This window comes from Rhinolophus ferrumequinum, chromosome 12 (assembly GCF_004115265.2).
Source record: "Rhinolophus ferrumequinum isolate MPI-CBG mRhiFer1 chromosome 12, mRhiFer1_v1.p, whole genome shotgun sequence".
NCBI lineage: Eukaryota > Metazoa > Chordata > Mammalia > Chiroptera > Rhinolophidae > Rhinolophus > Rhinolophus ferrumequinum.
This window is the reverse complement of record NC_046295.1, coordinates 37,023,892-37,046,570: the sequence shown is the minus strand read 5'-3', so window position 1 is coordinate 37,046,570 and position 22,679 is coordinate 37,023,892. Positions and strand designations below refer to the sequence as shown.

General features: G+C 39.5%; 1 long non-coding RNA gene across 1 annotated transcript in view; it reads right to left on the bottom strand.

Moving 5' to 3' along the window:
- The window catches only part of LOC117031715 (uncharacterized), a 42,597-nt gene extending 29,780 nt beyond the window's left edge, over window positions 1–12,817 (bottom strand). The window contains exon 1 of the long non-coding RNA XR_004424601.1: window positions 12,379–12,817. This is a non-coding gene — a long non-coding RNA (uncharacterized LOC117031715). The remainder of the gene's footprint in view (window positions 1–12,378) is intronic.
- Between the last annotated feature and the right edge of the window lie 9,862 nt (window positions 12,818–22,679).

Sequence of the window (22,679 nt, the reverse complement as noted above, 5' to 3'; positions counted from 1 at the left end):
TAGAAATAGCGATGAAACCACATAAAGAATTGAGGAATTCCTTTCTCACTCCTTGGTATTTGGGTGAATCAGAAACAAGCAACCAGAGTCCCTTGTATATAATTACTCTAGAAACACCTTTTTATTGGAACCCATATTGGTTATTTCCCCCTCAGCAAACATGTATTTGGTCTGAGACTAAATCAGTTGTCCTTAAGCTTCCTTGAGTCATGAATCTCTCTGTAAGGATCAGATGAAAGCTCTGGGCCCTCTCCCCAGAAAAAAAGTGTACATACATGCAAAGTTGCAATATAACTTTAAAGGGTTCCTGTATGCCTGGCTCCATATTGATTAAAAATTAGGAGGAGGAACCATGTTTGTTCATAATCAATACAGTTGTAATAGGCACTTTACATTTTGAGATCATTTCTCTGTGATTCTCAGGAAGGCCAAGTCTCAGCACCAGTTAGGACCAAGATTTTATTCTCATTCCTTAGATTAGATTTTGCTAGTTTGATGTACTTACATCCTAATGTATTGATGATTTTAAGTATGGAGCACACTCACAAAGCTGGAAGGCTCTCTGAGAGAGTCTGTACAGGAATCCAAGAAGGCAGTGAAACCATTATTCTTTGACCGCAGAGCAGGATGTCATAGCACCTCCAGGGTCTCATTCTGGAGCAGATTGAAAGCAGGGAAAGAAATTGTGAGCACGTGTGTTTCTATTCATCGCGATTTCTGGAGAGAACAGAACAGGACCTGGGAAACAAAGTACTTTGTCCTGACCTAGTGACTACCTGGTTCTTTTGTTGTGCATGAAAATAAAGTTCTTCCATCTTTTGTGAAGTGTGTGAAATATGTAAGCCAAATTTAAATGACTTTAAACACAAACTGTGTAACTTTCACGAGCCATTTCTTTCCTGTGTGCATACATGTGTGTTATGTTTCAATCCATTTCTTTCCATGTCTGGCAACTCTGCATACTGATGTGGCATTGATTCTCTGGCCTTGTACAGTCAGCTTGTCTGCAGCTCATTTATTCCACCTTGTCCCTGATTGAGGGGACATTAATTACCTGTCTCTGTGAATTAAGCAGCTCACGAGCAGCAAGTTATTGAGGAACATAAATAAAGTCATAGAGAACACAAGGAAGTGATAGCTTTGGTTTAAACATCTGCTTCTAAGGTGCCAATTTTTATATATTATGTAGTGGTTTGTTCTAAACTACTGGTCCTTTTGAAAAAAAGTTAAGGATGTTTATGAAAATGATAGTGGAAATTTCCTGATTAACCAACATACTTTATATTTATAGTTAGAAACTCCGTCCTTAATGGATTTGAATGAGGAGCTAGAACGCTTGGATGTAATTGTCATGGCTGGTGTGTGTATTTCTCCAAGCCAAGCAGTGTATTAGCGGTAGGAATGCAGCACTTTACAGAACTGAATTTTTTCTAAGTCTAGGCTTCCGAGTCTAACATATTATTTAGCACTTTAAAACATTCCCCTTTAAATATATACATATATATGTATATATATATATATGAATAATTAAATGGGGAAAAAAATGTACCTTGTAAAAACACAAAATGTGTTTCTTCTGAATGTTTCAAATGTATTCTAAAGGATAGTTTCTATAGGTAATATTATGGTAGATAACTGGATAGTACATTTATTCTACTTTCTGAGGCTATCTACAGTCTAATTTTCTTGAATGTTTGGGCTGTTTAACTTCTTTAATGATAATAAATATTATCCAGTCATCCATCATGCTACATCTATAGACTATACTATTCAATGTGTTGGGAAATTCTGTATTATAATACACATGTAAACATATATGTAACCCGTGTTTAACCCAGCATAGTTGTAGCATGTGGTTGTATTAATGAATGTTACAGGACAGCTTTATAATCATTTACAAATCTGTAACATTCAATAAAGAAGCACATGTTGCAAGAATTAATTACGTCCCCGATGTTATTTAGCATCCTCGTGAATGGGCACTCTTGTTCCTGATCTGCTTTGTGTTTTCCCCTTTCCTGTAGACCACTGTAAAATATTTGTGTAAGCCAATGTGCGTCCCCTAACCAGCCCTGCGAGTTGTGGTAGGCAAGTTGTGATTTTGTGAAAGACTAACTGGCATGTTATGCAAAAGACTATATGAAAAATGAACTTAAAATAATATTTTAAGCTCCAGTTTAATTAGCTGTTTGTTTACATCTGCTGACCCAATGCAGAAGCAGTGTACAGTATTTTATAAATATGCTCATTTAGTAACACTATGTTTGTTTCTAGATAAAGTGATGCTAGTGCATAGGCGGTTATATACTGGTTCTAAATATTGCATTATAACTCACTCTTCTTTAACAATAGCAATGTGACTTAAATGAAGTAATCTCGCTCCAAACCCAGTCTTAATTTTGTGACAACAAAATGCATGCACTGCTTTATGCGTTTCTTTGACTTTATAAAGGCACTTAACCTTTTACTTTTGCCTGCTGTGACACTTAAACCAGTTAGGAACTTACTCAAATTGTTGGGCTCCTTACGCTGTTTGGGGATTATGTTCAAGTTTTAAAAATTAAAAACAAAAAAATAACCAAGGGTTTTTTTAATCTTTTTTTTAAAGCCCTGAACAAATAATATGAAATAATGTATTAACCACAGAATATATGGTTATGGGATCCAGAGATGACTAGCCAACACCACTTGGATTTACCAAGGTCTAAGTGTTGGTGCATTTGTGATGTATGAAAGACGCATTTCTGATTGTTTAGGGCCACTGGGTACAAACCGCTAAACCAGAGATGAGAGTGAGAAGTCTATTCAGGACAGTGCAGAAATCCACACATCATTATGAATCAGTGGTCCAGTAATATGACATGCCACCTCCTTCCTGCCTGGTGGCTTTTCTCTTGTGGGTGAGCCTGGCCTGAGGAAGGGGAAGGGTTGGGTGACTGAGTGTCTGATTGAGAACTGGGTGACTCTGAAGAGTTTGCCCTTTAAAGAAATCACCATTTCATTATTAGAAGCCATTCAACATCTGGAAAAGAGACGAGCCAATCCGCACAGTCTTATAAATGACTGCTTCTCAAATGAGTAGAGGAACTTTTCCCTCAGCCTGCACTGGCCTAAGTGCTCCCTTCTTTTTGCATCTCAATCTCTCTCTCAGATTAGAGTCGACCAAAGGAAGGGTTGGTTCTGATTTAAGATAAACAAGATATATTTTTTCTTTTTTTTTTAAATACATTTGAGAAGGTAGTTGTTTTACCTTTTCTCTGATGAATCCCTTGCACTGATCGCTGCTAATGAAATCAAGATGTGACAATTTCTACCTGCCATCTAAGGATTTCAGTGGCCGAGTAATGTACATGGCAATAAGAGTGAGGTGACTTTTTCCTCCCCTACCTTACCTAGTCCACCGGCCCTCTTAACCCTTCAGGCCACTGCCTGTTTGCACAATGTTTGGAAAAGGATGTGTCCATAGGCTTTCTGAAGAGCGTCGACACAAAACTTGACCCAGGCCTTGCTCTGGAGCAGGCAGGCTGCTGAGAGCTGTGGGACACAGAGAGAAGGTCAGCCTCATGCCTTGATGTGCAGCCTTCTTCACCCCCTTGATTTCCTCACCTTCTCATGATAACCCAGCAGAAGATGCTTTGGGGCCAGAACAACAGAGCCTGGCTCTGATTACCTCGATACCCCGTGGACCCTGATACAGTAAGCTGGAACAGTGGCTACTTAAAGAAAGCCAAACATTCAGACGTTGTCCCAGCCCTAATCTTCCCACTAACTTAGTTAGCCTCCTCCCCCGACTCTACCCCACACAACGAACTTGGCTGGTGTTTGCATCAGCCGCATCCAATTCTTTGCCTGTCTGAATCCCAAAAGAGTCCTTCACATCTCCACCCCAGCTTCCCACATATCATCAGAACCAGCCATCTGCATCTAGACTGTGGGGTTGCAAACTCAAAGATGTGGAGGGGCTGGATCTGGAACACAAGTGTGTCGGCTGGACTAGTGAGAGACAACAGGAAGCAGAAGCGTCTGTAGGGCACATGACAACATGTGTCCCACTTACAAAGACGTTCATATTCAGATTTGCCAATCCTGTGCCAGCCAAACAAAGGTGTCTGCCAGCAGCATTCAGTCCCAACGGCCATCGTTTGGGACCTCTGATTCACAGCCGACCGGGGTCACATTCTTGACTCTGACTCAGTGAGTGTATATACAAAATACACTGCGAATTGAGGTGGGGGAAAGGACCTCGCCCTATTCAGGGTCGTCCCTGTTCTCCTGAATAATACATGCCGCATAATTCTGGGCACAAACGCAGGATCGTTGTGAGAGTCAGGAGAAGAGCACTGTAGCATTGTGTCAGGCCAGGCGTATCACTTGTCAGGCATCTTGTCACTGCAGCGTGTGGCCTGAGTTTATATTGCTGCTCCTGCGTGCAAAACAATACGTGCAGTAACTGTACTCATAGCCATTTCGTACCATAGAACTTAGGCTCTCATTTGTAAATGTTTTAACCGTAGTTTCTAATGGGGGAATTTATTGAAATATCATTTTTAAATGAATTCCTATAAATAAAACAATTTTGAAATTGGGTTTGTTAAATATATATACATCTTTTCCTTCTTTATGTATGGATAAGCAGCGGTTTGCATATCTATTGACTATATATATATATATATATATATATATATATATATATATATATATAAATTCTTAGAGGAACTGCTCTTTTTTTAAAGGTCTATGATTGGATTCACAATGCAGTTTGAGCTTGTTTGTTTAGATATATAATTCAAAGTAGAAGTTGGCAGATACCACAGGAAAAACTTTCTGAAATTTCTGTAACACGTTTTACAATAAAAAAAGAAAAACCTCAGTAGTTCAAAATATTACTTGGACTTCCTTGTGCATTTATTTGCCGCCATTTGATCTCCATCACCCTCATACCAAGAACTATTGGGTTGCACAGCAATAACTGCCCGTAAATTACTTGTAGAGTAGAGGTTGCAAACTAGTGGCCGATGGGTCATATGTAGCCAACAGAGAAGGGGTGCTGGTGGACAGCACAGTATTTAAAAAAAAACTGCAAGATTTTTGAAAAATTAAAAAATTTCACATCTAATTCCATAATTCTGGCTTCTCTTAAGAAATCTGAAGATCTGGTAACATGAGACATGTGTTCCTACTTCACAATAATCACCTCAATCATGGCATCTTGGCTGCCCCTTTAGAAGCAGCATGTGCTCGCTAATATACCACACTCCCCACCACTCCCTGCTGTCTCTTCCATATGGTCCCCTTCATTCATTAACATTACCTGGAAAACCTTATATATACTGAAGTATTGAACTCCTATATTAAAGGGTAGGAAAAAGCAGTGGCAGCTCTAGAATTTCAAAGTAGGAAAGGCTTAAGTGTAGCAAGTTGCCTGTGTGAGAGAGACATGGGGAGCTTGTCTCCACACTACAGGTACAGCAGGCATGCTTTCACAATCCATTTTAAAGTCTGTTATTATGATCTTTAATTGGATTGGCCTCAGAGAGCTGAGGGATGAGAGAAAGGGGCTCAATCCTACCCCCCATTAAGTAACTCAGGTTGCAGCTCCTGCCAAAAAGAATAAGCAGTCGTTCTTGAGCTTACGAATATTTTAATTTGAAATAACAATGGGAAGTAAAACATGCAGAACACATATACATGCAATTCTTCATTCAAAAATTTGTCGCGTACCTACAATGCCCGTGGTATGCCAAGTGGTATGCCAAGATGAACAAAGTAGGCAAAGTCCCTGCCTACGTGGAGTTTTAAAACTAGCTGTAATGAAATGTAATCATTTACAGTCTTGTAATTACCATTTAGTTACCTAAGGACCATACCATGAAAAATAAGAGTCAAGAGGTTCAGATGAATGGCAATGCTTTGTGTCTCAGGACGAGGAAGTCTGTGCAGGAAGCTACATTGAAGAACAGGGAAGATTTAACGAATCAGACAGGGGAAGGATGCGCCAGGTAAGAGGGACATTAATGTGATAAGCACCCAAATGTTCCAGTGCTTCATCCTGGTTAGAACTTCCAGGCAGCCCCAGCTTTGTGGACTGCATCTCCAGCATGAACCCCAGTTCTGAGGATGAGGCTTTGTGCTTCCACTAGTACCTTTGTCTTTACCTTTCCCGTTGGCTCGACCTAGTCAGTATTTTGAAAATGGAATGGCTAGCGTAGTTTTCTGCAAGCAACTGTCTATGTTAATAATTAGGTACACTTATGTTACACATACAATATTTAACCACGTGACCTCAAATTTCCTGGAAAATCAGGTCAACCATCACTTGCTGCCAAAACTTCAGATTTAGACCAGTGTGGGGCTACCTTGAAGGAGAGCTCAATGGAGGTTGATGACAACTAAACTCCCTGAACTAATGTATTTGTGTATATTACCTTATTTGATTAAAAGCTAGAACATGCCTGGCCATATAAAGAAAGGCCTGAATGGCCATACCCTTATCAATAACATGTTCTCAGTAATTCTTTTGTACCCTTCTTGAATTCTGGGTGTTAACTTAGCCTCTTCCCCAACATTCCTCATATTACTTTCTTATGGTATGACCCATTTTCCAGAAGCCTTGGTCTGCACCACAGTCATTATCTCACAACATATCATCAGGATAAACACTATGTCACCCTAGAAAGGCCTTCACTCAAAATCATGAACTGTTGCCCCACTATTCTTTGTCTCAAGCACTAAAAACCCATTTCAACACATGGTTGAATATTGTATGTGTAACACAAATGTACACATTTATTAACAGAGACAAGTTGCTTGCAGAAAACTATGCTAGCCAGTCCATTTTCAAAATACTGACTAGACCAAACCAATGGGAAAGGTAAAGACAAAGGTGCTACTGGGAACACAAAGCCTCATCCTCAGAACTGGGGTCCATGCTGGAGATGCAGTCCACGAAGCTGGGGCTGCCTGCAAGTTCTAACCAGGATATCTGCCTTTATTTTCACAGGATGTTCTCCCTGTGTGCTCTATGTATCCAATTTCCCCTTTTTATAAGGACACCGATACGGGGCCTACCCTACTCTATATGACCTTATCTTAATTAATTACATCTACAAAGACCCTATTCCCCAAATAAGGTCACATGCTGATGTACAAGGGACTAGGATGTCAACAGTCGAATTTGGGGGGAGGGACAAAATTCACCTCTTAACACTGGGTGAACTTGTGAGAAGTGTCTTGATCATTTATCTTTTTAATATATTTTCAGGTAAAGAAATCAGATTTCAAGAATCAATTGGAAGCACATATGGGTTGATCAATAGGAGAAAAAAACACAGATCAATTGTGCCATACAATGAAGCCATTGAAAATAATTAAACCTTTGTATATTAACATGAAAAGATGTCATTGGTATATTATTAAGTCCTTAAGAGGAAATACAGAGCAGCATATATGATCTAATCCTGATTTTTGTAAAAATTAAACCAGGTATATAAATATGGATATATTTGTAAATGAATAGTAAAACTAGAAGAACACGCCGAAAAGGAAAAAAAGGAGTAAAAATTTGACAGCATAACTTTTTCTTTTTCAAAAATTCAAATACTGTTTCAGAGTAATCTAAAGTGGCCTAAGAGTTGGTTCCAGGGTCAGTAGACCTCAACCAGGAGGATTTTCTTTGCCTTCTTTTTCTTCAGAGACCTTTTCTAGGTATTGTTACAATAATCCCTAGACCTGTAATGGCAAGCTGTCTCCTACAAGAAATGGTAAAGTTGGAAGACAAGTGGTAGCAATGGTTTAACTACTAATATCATGAAATTGTCATTCTAGGCATAAATACAATCCATGCCTTTCAAGCAGCTACTTTGTTCCTCTGGAAGAACTGAAAATTTTATTAAAAAGTCAAGACTGTCATGACTAAGAAGATAATTACATGTTGTAGTTATTTAATTAGAGCCGTTGAAAACTGAAGATGAGCCTCCCAAATTTAGCTCATCAACACTAGAAGTATTCAAGTTGAAGAAAAATGGCCACCAGGAAGGCAGCGTGTGGATGGTTTCCCACATTTGGGTAGAAAATTGGACCACATAATCTACTGAGACTCTGTATAGAACAATCTAGAAATGCTCTTAGCATTAGAGGAAAGAATGAACATTTGTAGCCTGACAGGGCCGAATACACAAGGCTAAAGAAGACAGGAGGTGAGAGGCATTTCCGAAGTTGGAGTCTCAGGTGAAACAAAGGTGTAGCCCCAAGCATTATGAAGACATGCTTGGGGAACAGTAGGAAACCAAGCTGATCAGAGGAGAGGACTCACATGGGAGGCTTGTGAGAAAGTATAACAACCTTTTATATTAACTTAATCTTCTCAACATGTCTACGGAATTAGCATTCTTATTCTCCTCTCCCAGATGGGGAAAATGTGACTGATCATTTTATACATAAATGCCAGATTAGAGTTTGGACTTTGTTCTGTGATAAGAAAAAAGTGTCTGAAGTATTCTGGGTAAAAATGTGACATGTAAAAATATGGCATGGCTGAAGACAGAGAGGTACGGTGAAACTAATAACAGGATTTTAGGCACATGGTAGGGAGAAAAGTAGGAAGAGGGGTAGAATTTGTTGGCATAGATATTTCTCAATTATATATATATATATATATTTTTTTTTTTTCAGAGCTCAGATGTAATCCATGCAAAAGAACCTACCTGGTCTCCCCCATGTCACTGCAGACAGGGGCTGCTCTTAAATTATGTTGCCTTCCTTGGGATTGCAACCAGACTTGGTCTGCTATTTGGGGTTTCTGTGCTGACAGCAAAAGCTCCCTAGTGGCTCTATTTCATTCAACCAATTTTACTGGACAATTAGCTCAGTCTGTAGTGGCAGAAAACCAGGTCAATTCTGTAAAAATATACAGACATTCCAAAATTCCAATAACTGCTTTTTATCCTAATTTGTTGTCTCATTTCCTCTGTCTATTACATGGGGTTTAGAGGTTGGACCAGATCAATGGCTCTTAAATGTCTCCAGTTATAACCAGACTTAACAGAACCTGTTGAAAGCTAGGAACCATTCCTAGGGAAAAAGGCTTAGATTTGGGAGACTGTTTAAAAAGGCTCATGGAAGCCCAGAAACCCATCCACAGTCACCAAGGGTAGAATCCATGAACTCCAGGTTAAGAACCAAATGCCATTCCAGCTCTAAAGATCTGAGATTCCATGCAGGCTGGCAAAACAGGAAGCACACAGTCATTTTGAAACATCTATCTGCAGAAGAAATCAGGCTGACAGCTGGATGAGCCATGATGTAAGCTGCAGTCGCTCACCCATCCTCCTCCACAGCTGCTGAACAAATGCACTGAAGTCAAGACTGTAAGATCCTGAATTAAGTAAATCAATCTATTCCTGACAAAGACAATATACACAGTCCGTGCATCTTCCAGTCTCCTGTAAACCAAAGATCATACAGCCCTCCAACTGTAAGTCCTGCCTGAAAAATGAATATTAACTAATAGTCTTGTCAGTTGTCTCAATGTGTCTTAAAATCACGTTCCCTGCTTCCACCTCATGAAGGACGGTCTGCTGATGAGAAAGCCATCCATATCTAATCACCGGCCTTTCTTACCATAACTATGGTATTGACACATAACTAGATTTCCTCTCTGTCACACTGGACATTCTAAGTGAACAGCTTTGTTATTTTTCAAAACCATTCTGAGCTGCCATTCCACAAACATGCAGTACAACTATTGTCCCATCTGTTTTTCCAGTGAATCTTAGAATCCTCACGTCCTGCTAGCTCAAGTCTAGTATCAACTCTTTAGTCTCCCACTCCCTCTTTTTTCCCTCTCATTATGAAAATTTTCAAACATACAGAAACATTGAAAGAATAGGATAATGAACACTCTTATAACCTCTACCTATGTTCAATGATTATTGACATTTAGCTCTATTTGCTTTCTCTCTGTATATATTGTTTCCAAAACTATATAAAAATAAGTTTCAATAATTAAAATACTTTGCGTCCACATACGTCAAAATCCGTCCCCTAAGAATAATGATATTCTCTTCTGTAACCACAATATCATTATCATACCTAAGGAAATTAGCAATAATCCTTAAAGTCCTCTAATATTCATATTCAATATGGTTCATATTCAAATTTTTTCCAATTGTTTCCAAATTTACTTCTGTGGCTTTCTATTTGCCAAATCATCATATTTGGTTGACATATCTCTTTAGCCTTTTAGTCTAGAGCAATCCCGCAGCACACACTTATTTTTCATAACATTGACTTTTTAAAGAGTCCATGCCAACTGTCTTGTAGAATGCCCCACATTGTGAATTTGTGTGATTATTTTCTCTGTATTGTTTATGCTCTTCTGTCCCCTATATTTCCTGTAAACTGGAAGTTGGGTCAAAAGGTTTTATCCGATTCAGGTGAAACATATTTGACAAGAATACTTCACAAGTATCTTACATACTTTCGTATCTGGAGGCACGTAGCACCAGGTATTTCACTAGTAACAGTAGTGCTAAGTTTGACCAGTAGATCTCTCCAATGTGAAGATACATTTTAACCTTTATAATTCATAAGTAACCTGTGGGGTGATGCTTAGGTAGCACATGGATGTGCCATTCCCCCAACAGCCTTTCACCTAATGGTTTTAGTATCCGTTGATACACCCTTGACTAGATCAATGATTACATTGGGATTGCAATTCCTTATTTACTCAGTCCAAAGAGTCAGTCCTACTCTCATATTCAAGTGAAGTGAGAATTAGGTCTGATCAGTCTACCACTGCCATTGTTGTCACACTTTGTCATTGTTGAAGTCTGGCCCTGCACAGGGTGCTGGTCCACCTTGAGATCATACCACTTCAATCTGATCCCTGAACAGGCTGCCGCATCTGCTAAGGAGGCCAATCCCCACCCACCACTGCCGAGCAGAACTATGGGTGCCTTCTCCTGAGAGCCCCAGTTCAGGTCTCTGGTTCATATACACAGACTCATCCAAGCACATCAGGCCACCCCCGAGCGCTGATTCACAATGGATTCTGTCATCTTCCACCTCATGGACTCCACGACGGAACTAATTCCATTCCTTTCCTAAAGACCCACATTAGGGAGCAGGTGGTTTTCCATTATAACTATGAAGAGTGGGTCTGCTGTTGCAGCCTTTTCCATGGATCCTTCTAAGGGAAGCCATGCTTAGTGACTCAAAGACAACGTGCCCTTCTAAAAATGTCTCCCCAAGTGATTCTAAAGTATTTAACACCCCCCTTTCTAAGGGTACTACCTTCAGTGATTCCAAAATTTTTGCTGTCACTTCCCGATAGAGAAAAGCAAATGCATAGATTGCATCTCTGGTGGAGTCTCCTGTATGCTCTCCATCCATAAAGTACTTGCAATTAGTCTTATGCTTTCACAACATACATATGCTCATACGCTACTATAGCTACTAACGTACTTTCTTCATAAGGTTATTTATGCAGCTTGTGACTATATGTTAAGCTACTCAATTAATTAGTTAACTTCTCCCAAAACCTAGTAATTTTCAGCCACGCTGGAGGACAGAACTGAAAAGCAAATGTGTATAAAGGAGTACTTTGAGGTAATTCTACAGGACAAATAGTTCTGATTAAATTGGGTGTAATACATTTGTCAGCACAGACTATAGACATCACCATCAACATCAGGGCTACCATTTATTAGGCATCTGTTATCTAAGACTCTTAACATACATTATGTTTAATCTTCAAAACAGTTCTACAGGGTAGATTTTATTACCTTCAACTTATGGATAAGAAAATTGAAGCTCAGTATGATTAAAAGGTATTTCCAAAGTCACACCCTTAGTAAGTAGTAGAGCCCCAATTCAAATCCAGGATTCCTAGACTCCAAGGCCTATGCTTTTTCCACTCCACTGCTTCTCAGAGTCTATACAAACCATGTATTTAGAGTTCTATAACTCCTTGTGTTCTGGGCTGCCAAAGAGTAGCTCTTTAATTAGAGTTCATTTGATGGAAATAACCAAATGATTCCATCTTCTCAGGTCTCTGCCTACCATATTTACTTGTACAGAATACTTTAAAATAATGTTTAATTCCAGTCAGTGTTTATTTTGTCTTCTCCAAGTACTTTTGTGCCAAGGAAATAGTTTTTTAAAAACCTGAATAAGACACTTTTTGTGGTAATTTTAAAGTCAATAAGTAAAACAAACAAGGGAGGGAGGATTGGAAATCATAAATATCCATTTCCTGAGCTAACTGTTAAGTTAAATTGAAATGCTTAAATGTTTCCCAGTTCTACATCACAAAGGAATGACCACAACATCCCATTACTTACTATTTTGACAACATGTAATCCATCTCATCCAACTTACCTGTTGGAAAGCAAATGGCTCCACTCAGCAAGCCAGAAGATGATAAATGGGGAGCAAAGTCTTTGCTGGCTGTGGTTCATCCATCATGTCTCCCAGGAAGTGAGACCCAGGGAACAGAAATGAATGAGGAAACATTCCATGTGGCTGCCAGGAAGAAACAGGTCACCAAGATGGCAGCTCCAGACCTGCTCAGCTACAGGATACATAATTACCAAATTGCTTCCCCTCCTCTTCAGCATCTCAGTGCTTGAACCTCCTCCTCTGAGACAGCCCTCCCTCTCATCAAGAGGCACCAAAACAGACAAACATTTCATGTGATATCACTAAGTTCTCTATTTGTGCACTTTGATAAAAGAGAAGAAGGCCAATGTTTATTGACTGCTGACTATGAACCAGCCAATTTGATATGTTTTCTCATTGAACAGCTGCAACCACGCTAGAAGGTAAGAATTATTTTCCTCTTTTTACAGAGCACTTATATCTCTTGCTTAAGAACACACAAATATCAGGTGACAGAGTTGAGAAATAATCCCAGGCCTGTGTGGCTGGAACGTCTGATAACACTTAACCCTCCTTCTAAGTAGGTCTCTTTTCTGTTTTTTGAGGACATGTTTACAGGATAGGTATCACACACTGTTTTATACCTCTATAGCTTTTGAGCTGAAAGAGAAGCTTACTAAATTACCTACTTTCAAAAGTTCTTTGCTTCCCTTCTCTGCTATGGTGACTTACAGTCCCTAGGCTAAGCCATTCTGTACTGGCAGTAGTCCCATTCAAGAAAGCATCTCAGAATTCAAGTGAGTATAGTGGCATTATGACAGGAGACAATGCTAAATATGCATTAATTTTTTTATTAAGTAAATATTTACAAACCTTTCTATTTTGTCTATTATTTTGTTTAATTACTGCTATATCATCTATTATTATCATTGATTATCTATCCATTATCTATTATTCTCTATTATTTTATCACAATACTAAGTTGAAAATCCTGATGTAATCCCACCAATAGGCAAGGAGAGCAAAGCCCAGTGAAGATAAGCAATCTGCCCAGATCACATCATTTCTAAGTGGTTTTGCTAAAGCAAGTCTTCTGAACCAGGTCTTCATTCCTACCACTACACTATAAATATCCGTCCTGAGCAAGGAGAAAGTCTCATTCCAAGTTTCCTGACTCTCCTCTCTGTATCCCTGCTTTTTCCTAAAGACTCTCCTGCTACCTTCTCATGTCTAAGTCTGCATCCTCCGTGAGTTAAGACCACCTTCCTCCCCGCCCGACTCCCACACTCACTGCCTTTCTTAACTAGCTATATCAGAGGGGGAAAAAAAAGAATTCAGCCCATACTCAGATGAAAATGGCCGGGCACTATGCTAACTGTGCCATAGAGCAGTGTTTCTCAAATATTTTGATCTCAGGATGCTTAAAAATTTTTGAAAATTCCAATGAGCTCCAAAATAAAGAAACAAAAAAATATTAGTGAGTAGAATGGCATTGTTTTATATATTTGCAAGCTTCTTTAGTCTCCAGTTTAATAGAAGACAGCTGGATTCTCATATCTGCTTCTACATTTCATCTGCTTTAATCACATGTCATTTAGCCTCTGAAAAACTCCAAGATACATGTATAGGAATGACAGTTTTTTTAAAAGGCAAATACCGTCTTAGCATTACTCTGAAAATAATTATGACTTCACAAATCCACTGAAAGAGGCTCCAGGACCCCCAGGTCTCACAGGAACACATTGAAAACCACTGCATAGAGCAGTGAACTTGGAATCAGAGGAGCTCCAATCCTGGGGACCGCTTACTGGCTATGTGACCTTGGGCATGAATGAATGCATAAGAAAGAGCCCAGCAGAGACAGTAAATGTATTTTTAAAAGCTTTATAAAAGCTTGTCCCAAAGATTTATATTTATATTTAAAAACGATAATGCCTAGGGATAATGCCTAAATGCAAAGGAATGACTCTAATAATGGGCTATCAAGCAGAGGAAGAAGCAGAGATAGAAAGTGAATTTTGGAAACTTCCTTTCCTGACAGGCCTCGGTTCCCATCATGCATGTGCCCATTTTATGGAAAAAGATTCCAGCTATAGCTGCATATGCGCTATTTAATCCAGCAGGCTCTATCATACTGGAGCCTCTTACTTCTCACTGACTCGTCTGAATTCACCTCCACCCATGGCCTTGAACAAGAAGTCCTCTGAGAGATTGCCCCGCAGAGATGAGTCCCTTTGATTAAGTGACGTATTTGAACCTGCCATTGGGTCTCTTTCTCCTCATCCTGACAGAGATCACCTGGTGAGCCCTCACTCACCGCCACTCTATCCATAGGCATGGATGAGGGGTGGGACCCTTCCCAATCTATTTTATCCCTAGATAATGAGCAGGAATTCTTAATTAGACTTTGTTCTTTGGGATTTGTTGCTATGGGTGTTCAAATTAATAGAGTGTGGTCTACGTTCAGAATTATAGGAATTATTTTTTGGCTGCCTGGTACACTCTGCTTTTCTGACTCAGCCATCTTTCATGGCCACCTAGGAGCAAGAATGAACACTAGGACCATAATCCTGCCTCTGAGAAAGGAGGCATTTGAGAACCTTCCAACTGTAACTTTAATTGAATCACACTGCCCAAACCTCAAATAAAACCAAGACCTGAGGACATGTGGTGGGGCCCTAGCAGCCCTGACTTGCAAGTCCTGTGAGTTTCAATTCGAATATAGTTGGAAACACATGACTGAAACGTTTGGAGGGAGGAAAGGGTGTTAAGGGGAGAAATATAATACAAATGCCATTATCTGCTGCCCTGAACTCGGCATTATCAATCTGACAATCAGGTAGGTAACATAAATAAGTGGCACTGTCAGATGGGGACTCTGGTTAGCAGGAGAGCACACACCCCACCTAAAGGTGACTGCTCCCTACCAAGCTATACATTGAACCCAGTGGTGCCCAATCATCTGATTTTTCAAGAGAATCCAGAAATCTGGATTTTTCTTTTAATTTGAAATATCCCAATACTTAATTACACATTTTTTTAATAAGCTTTTTTTTTTTTCAATAAAAATTCAGCAAAAGAGTTTTCCAAAACAATTTCAACCAAAGTTTCTGGGCGCTGCCAGTTTGTGTCCCGTAGCTCAAAATCCCATTTCTTATAGTGCAAGGCTGGTTCTGCCAACCCAAACACTGGGGCTCCCACTCTGACACTGCCCAGGGCTCCGTTTTTCTTTGGTTTTTGTCTTCTACGATGATGAAAATTTGCACTTTACACTGTCACAGAACACGTAGCACTGTAACTGATATTTTGCAATTTCAGGTGCTGATTTCATGTGCTTTTGAGAGACCTGACATGTTTACACAGGAATGTTCTTCTTTCTGGAAAGTTGCAGAGCTCACCAAATAATTATGGCCTTGGGTTTTCTGATACTTCAACTACCATTGATGCCTCCACCCTGGTCCCCCAGGGTGCATCACCACCCAGCATGGTCAATACTTTTCTCTTGGTATAACTTGGCAAAAAAGAGTCAGAGTAGAAATATAAATCAATCCATCAATCCTAAATCCTAGGGGAAAGCCTAAGCAAAGCAGAACAATAAGCAGAGAAACAGATAAAAACACTATAAAAACACTTTAATTTACAAAGTACAACTCTCTGTGCCCACCACAGGGAGCTCCAAGAAAAAAAGACCTAAGTTCATCTTTTAATATTGTTCCTCTCTCTGTATGTAGCCACATACAATACATAGTACTGTTTTGTAGATTTTAATTGTACATACATGATTATGCTAGTATGTTCATTTTATGATCTGTTTTTTATTAAAATTATGTTTTTGAAATCTATGTTGTTATATATTGATCTCATTCATTTCTTTTTATTGCTGTATAGTATTCTGTCACTTAAATATATCACAATTTAGTTTAGCCATTCTCCTTTTGACAAACATTTAGGGTTTTCCCCCCACTATTATGAATACCGTTGTTTGCCTTCAACATTAAGGATTTCTCTAGAAAGAGAATTGCTGGATTGTAGCAAAAATACTTTTATCTTTTCTACATTTTGCCAAATCACCTTTCAAAGTGGTTGCAGCAACTGACATTTCCACCAACAGTGTATGAGAGTTTTTTCTAAAAGGGTCTTGATTTTTCCTGTGTGGCCCTGAAGACAGTTAAGACCTAGATAGTGAATGAACATAGTCAAAACTTCTTTTTAAGAATGTGAATTATCTTTATATCTACGGAAAAGTGATCTTCAGGATAGATTGTTAAATACAAAAAAGCAAAGAGGGGAAAAGGTACGTATGGTAAATATCATTTATCTTAAGAAGGAGGGGAATATAATTACATATACGCATATTTGTTTATATTCTTAAAATGGAATAATAAGCTATAATTTTCTTAAGTTACCTATAGGTAGAGGAAGAAATAAGTAGAGAGAGCAGGGAAAGAGCTAGACTTCTTTGAATATATCTTCTTTTGTAGATTTAACTTTGGAATTATTTCATATTTTGCATAATTATAACAAAATTACTTTAATATAAACACAACCCTAAAAGTCAGAAGCAAAATAAAGTAAGTAAACCTATGTGTCCAGTTGGTGGCATAACCACACAGAGATAAACTACTTCGAATAACTTTATGATTTAGAACTGCAAAAACAATGTTTTTAACTATTGTTAGTAATTATATTATTGGCTGTGTTGTTGGTATTATTTTAGGACTGGTGAGTGTGTGTGTGTCCAGACAATGACGGTCACCGGCTGCTCACAACCCTAAGGGAGAGAGAACCAGACCAAAAACATACCATTAACTCTGAAGTCTTCGCCAGGAGAAGACGAAGGAGGAGAAGGAGAATCTAACGAAAACTTCAGGTCTAACTACCAATTTGCAAGTACCGCAAGAGATAGAGAAACACATTACATGTCACCAGAGGAAGATGGGAAACAGAGTCAGGAGTACCGCAGGTTACCAAGTTGCTCTTGGATCAACACTGTCCAACTATTAAAACTCTTAATGAGTCCTAAAGATCATTGAACGATGCATTCATTTTCAGTAAAGCCGGGCCGTCAGACTGCTCAGATTGTTCCACCTCTGCCTGATTTCCACAATCGTATCCTTAAAATAAAACCCATTAACTGAACTTCCTGACCATGTCTACTCCTTCATAAAAAAGACATCCTATACATTCATAAGGAAGTTCCAACTTCCCTCCCTAGTCTGTGTACACTAGTACTTGCCACCATAGTTCCACTAACACGTCCACTACATTTCAATAATACCGTGAGCCTGTGTTGAAGGGGAGACAAAGGAGATTAAGTCTAAAGGAGTTTGATTCCTTCAAGATGAAAGATACTGTGCAATGTCCATTTCCATCATTTCTATTAGGTTGTTGCAAAAGTAATTGAGATTTTCGCAATTATTTTTAACCTTTTAAACCACAATTACTTCTGCACCAACCTAATATATGTTGGGCAAGACTCAGACCACAGAAAATATACATTACAATTCACAGAGCCTTATTTTTTATATAAAAATAGAAGCTTAGAGAACATCTCCAGAAACTGTTACCATGCAGAGGGCTGTGATTTCTACAGCGAGGTGATTTCTGATACATTGCGAATATAGCATTAAAGGGATGAAAGGATCTCTTAAAAGAAGGACTAAAAAAAGCAGAACAGCTCCCCTGCTTCTCCTGGTGTCTCAATCTTTTCCATATTTAGTGAGCAAGAGTCAAAAATATCAAAACTCCTGGGAAATTCTCAGTAAAAGAATTTATTTTCGCTCAGCATAATTTAGTTCCATTTGTGGCTTTATCGTGCAAGACTCAGGATCCCTTATGCTTGAAAGACAGGGACTGAAAACAGGGATGATCCGTGATCATCAATCAATGATCCAAAGATTCCTTTATCATTTGGCCATTTTCTAGTACATTCACATGAAATTAAGGAAATGGGTTCAAAAAGAATATAAGCATGGCCTTAAATAACAAACAATCCTTAGAGGAAGAATACTAGGCTATGATTTCTCCATCTTATACATCCGTGACAACAGAGAGATTTTACATCACCTATGACCAGATACCAAAGGAAGCAAATGTATGATAAACAATACCATGCAAGGAGAAAGTCATTCATTTTAATCGCTCTCAATTAATACTACAAGCCAAATAAAAGGCAAGACTTTGGAGAAAGTAATGCTTTTTTAAACCAAAAACCCTGTGTCCATAAGGACAGAGAACTGGGTTTGGCTTGAACCTTTCTTAAAAGCTAAAAGAAGACATTTCTCGCTCTTCTAATTCCAGCTATCTAATTCTATTATTCTGTAATGTTGGCCAGTGTTAAAATCTTGGACGTAGCGCAAGATTTGCAATTACTATGAGTGCGGAATTCCAAATATCAGGGAATTCAACGCAGTCTAGTGGAAGCAACCAGATTTTTTTTTCAGGTAATGTAATTGGTTCTAAGTGTTTTGTGTATGCTATTTTTAGTCCATTAGTAACAGCTGACTTAAAAGTGAGCCCCACCCAAACTGGAATGAACCTTGGTGATAAAAATTATCCCTAAATGACATATTTGCTTACTATGACCTAAATCTTGTCCCCCCCAACAAAACTCATATCTTGAAGGCCTAACCCCCAATGTCACTGCATTTGGAGATAGAGCTTTAAGGAGGGAATTAAGGTTAAATGAGGTCATCAAGGTGCGAACCTAATCCAAAAGGGCTGTGCTGTTATAAAAAGCGGAAGAGCTGTTCTTGCTCTTGCTCTCAGGCTCCCCTCCCCCAGTTCCCCTCGCCTCAGTCCTCTTCTTCCCTTCTCCCCCATTCCCCTCTCACTCATTCCCCGCCCCACTCCAACATGCATACACTGAGGAAAGGCCACGCGAAGACAATGCAAATGTAGCCTGGCTGCGAGCCAGGAAGAGGGCTCTCACCAGAAACTGAATTGGCCAGCCCCTTGAGCTTGGACTTCCAGCCTCCAGACCTGTGAGTGACACGTTTCTGTTGTTTAAGCTGCCCGGTCTGTGGCATTTTGTTAGGGCAGCCTGAGCAGACTCATATAGCAGGTCTTTGAATAACATTGTCTCATTATAATATTGCTGAGAAAAATTCATTCCTGGGCATTAATTCCTGGACCACAGTGTGGAATTTGCACGTTCTCTCCATGTCTGCATGGGTTTTCTACGGGGACTTCAGTTTCCCCCCAAATCCCAAAGATGCGCACATGAGGTGAACTGGCTTGTCTAACTATTCCAGTCTGAGTCAATGTGTTTCTGCAAGTGGCCTGTGATGGAAGCGCTCCCTGTCTGGGATGGACCCCACCTTGTGGCCTGAGCCACTGCGAGATGCGCTGGCTACTGGCCACCCTAAACTGGAATAAGTGGGTTGGAAAATAATGCTTACTTGTTTTTATCAATATTTCTTAAATGTGTATATGGCTCACATTTATTTCACTATTTAATATTAGAAGTATTTTGGGTCTTTATTTAGAGATTGCTGATGTTTGTGTGACCACAAGTATGCAATAGGAACTTAACTCTTGTTTATATCAATTGGCTGACGGAAAAATTGGTTTCATTATATGCCATTTCACGTGAAGGTTCTAAGAACGTATCAACAATGTTAAGTGAGGACTTACCATACATTGCTACTTTTTAAATTGCCACACAGAGGCTACGGACAAAACGCATCACGTCTGATGATCTCAGGTTTCTAATCTAGTATTCAACCATACAATTTGAAATTGATGAGTTGAACAGAATTCTAAAAAATGTCCAGTACTGGTTTATCTTGTGTCATGTCACTAGTGGTGTATGTCTGGAGGCTCTGGCTATGGTTAAGCTCAATGGGAAAAGAGAGTTAAGATTAGTTAGCGATGCTACTGCCACCTCTTGGACCCTGGAGTGTGTATGAGGGGGCAGGTAGGAGAGGGCCGGGATGTGTCAATTGCATGTGCCACAAATTACTACCACTGCTCAGGTCCAACATCCCACTGGAAGCAGAAGACCCAGGTCTACTTCCAAACTCGTCCATTAGCTAGTCTGGGCCACTAACATTAGATAGCAAAAAATAGGTCACTTAATGCCAGGTGAGTACTAGACTTACCTGGGAGATCAATGCTTAAGTTACATAAATGTCTAACCACTCTGCTGTCCACCTGAAGCTAACATAATATTAAATGTCAACTGTAATTGAAAATTTAAAACATTGAAAAAATAAGTCATCTGAAATACCGGGGCGTGCCCAAAATTGTATACACATGACTTGTATTCATCTTTTGTTATCAGTATATATTGAGTACTACAATTCTAATACATTTTTTTCCTTTCTTAAAATGTGTATACATTTTTTGGCACCCTCTTTATTTGAAACTAAGTCAAATCAAATGAGAATAGTAATTAAAGATACCTGCTCTAGCTCTCAGAGAAGCAAGCTGACAAAGTCAGATAAGATCATGTTTATGCAAAGGCTTCGTAAACCCAAAACATTATACAAATATCAGTTTGGTTTTTAAGAAATAATAAATTATCCTGTGTAGATGGCCACTTATCTTTCACCCAATTGTAACCACTCCTGCCTACAACCCACACGCGGGCATTCCAGTACAATTAGGAAAGAAAACCAGAGGAAACCATCTTTAAGCATGGTGGGTTTTTTTAAAAGGGGTGAATGTTTTGAAAACCTTCCATTTATTAATTATATGTATGTATATATCTGCTCTTATCCACCAAGCATTTGAGGCAGTATATAAAGCTTATAAAGGTATAATAGAACCAAGGGAAAGGGCATAAAATTCTCAGACAAGTTGGAAATTTTCCATCTGAGCTTCCCGGCAACCAAGGGAAAAATAAAACCACACAGTTACATACTTCTCGTTTTCAGAAAGGAGAAAAAAGTTTTGCTTAAGAATTGTACTCAAAAGAAACTTCACTGAGCTGAAAATAGCCATTCTTTTTCCATCAAGCCCTCCATTTGCCCATGTAACTGTGGATCCAGCAGGAAAAGGCTCTCGAGAGAACTCTAAGTGTGAAAGACTTAGTGTCCCTGAGAGTGAGGATGTACTTTGACTCTGGCATGGCACCGATTTCAGAAGCTTAGGGTTGTGTCCAGGAGGCAGCAGAAACTCACGAGGGCATAAAACTGAGAATCGAACACTGGTTCAAGTCCCAGTTTCCCCATCTGTTGATTCTAAGGCCATCGGCAAGTATTTCTACTCTCTGAGTCCTAGCTCTGTCTCCTGTAAGAAGAAATAATTATACCTACCTTGGAGAATTGTGATAAGGAAAATCCAGAATCTATTTGGCTGACACATCATCTGTAAAGCATCAGTGACATGTTTGTTGTTATTAATTCTCATGTTTGACAGTCCAGACATGCATCTAACATAGCAATGCCCAGCATGTAATCAATACATGCTCATCCCACATGCTCCCTCTTTGAGAGTTCATGTGTCCATGGGCATATTGCAGCCCTGAGAAGTCCTACAAATAAAATGCTCTCTTTAGCTTGTTTTAACTCAGCATTCTCAGACTTCCTTGACTACAGACCCCACTTTTTTTTTTCTTTGCATGACCCCTATTCTGTGATCCATCATTTGGGAATATTAAACTAACCCAGTGTTCTCCATTTGGGTGATTTGGGCCCCCAGGAGACAGATGGCAGTATCTGAGCACATTATTGGTGGAGCACACAACTGGGGTGGGGCGGGGGCAGGATACTCCTGTCAGTTGATGAGCGGAGGCCAGGGATGCCACTATATGTCTACAATGCACAGAACAGTTCTCTCCTCCATAACGAAGAATTACCTGACTCAGAATGCCAATAATGCCAAGGTTAAGAAACCCGAAACTAACCCTTTCTGTAAAATATCCATATTTGCAGCCTGTATATTCTCACAGGGTTAACAGGCCCCGAGATATATTATCTTCTTTGAGCTATCCTATCTTTTCTTCTCTCCAATCCTATTTAGTTGGCCTAGTTTATATACTGTAGTCTCCAGGACTTCACAAACAATCCATGGGGTGCAGCTCTCACCCTTGCCGACTCTGGTTCAATTTCCTCTCAGCAGCATGCGTTCTAGGCCACAGTCGTAATTGCACAGCTGTACTGCATGTCAGCTCTGTCCCTGCCAAGGTCCCTGCTTCTCTCAGGACTGACCATCCTGAATCTTCTCTGAAACAGCAGGTCCTTCTTAAAGTATGGTGACAGATCCTCACCCAATATTCCAGGTACAGGGGACCCTTGCAGCGAACTCCCTAAAAGCGACCATCAGTACACTTCCCAGGCCACAATCAAGAGCCAGAA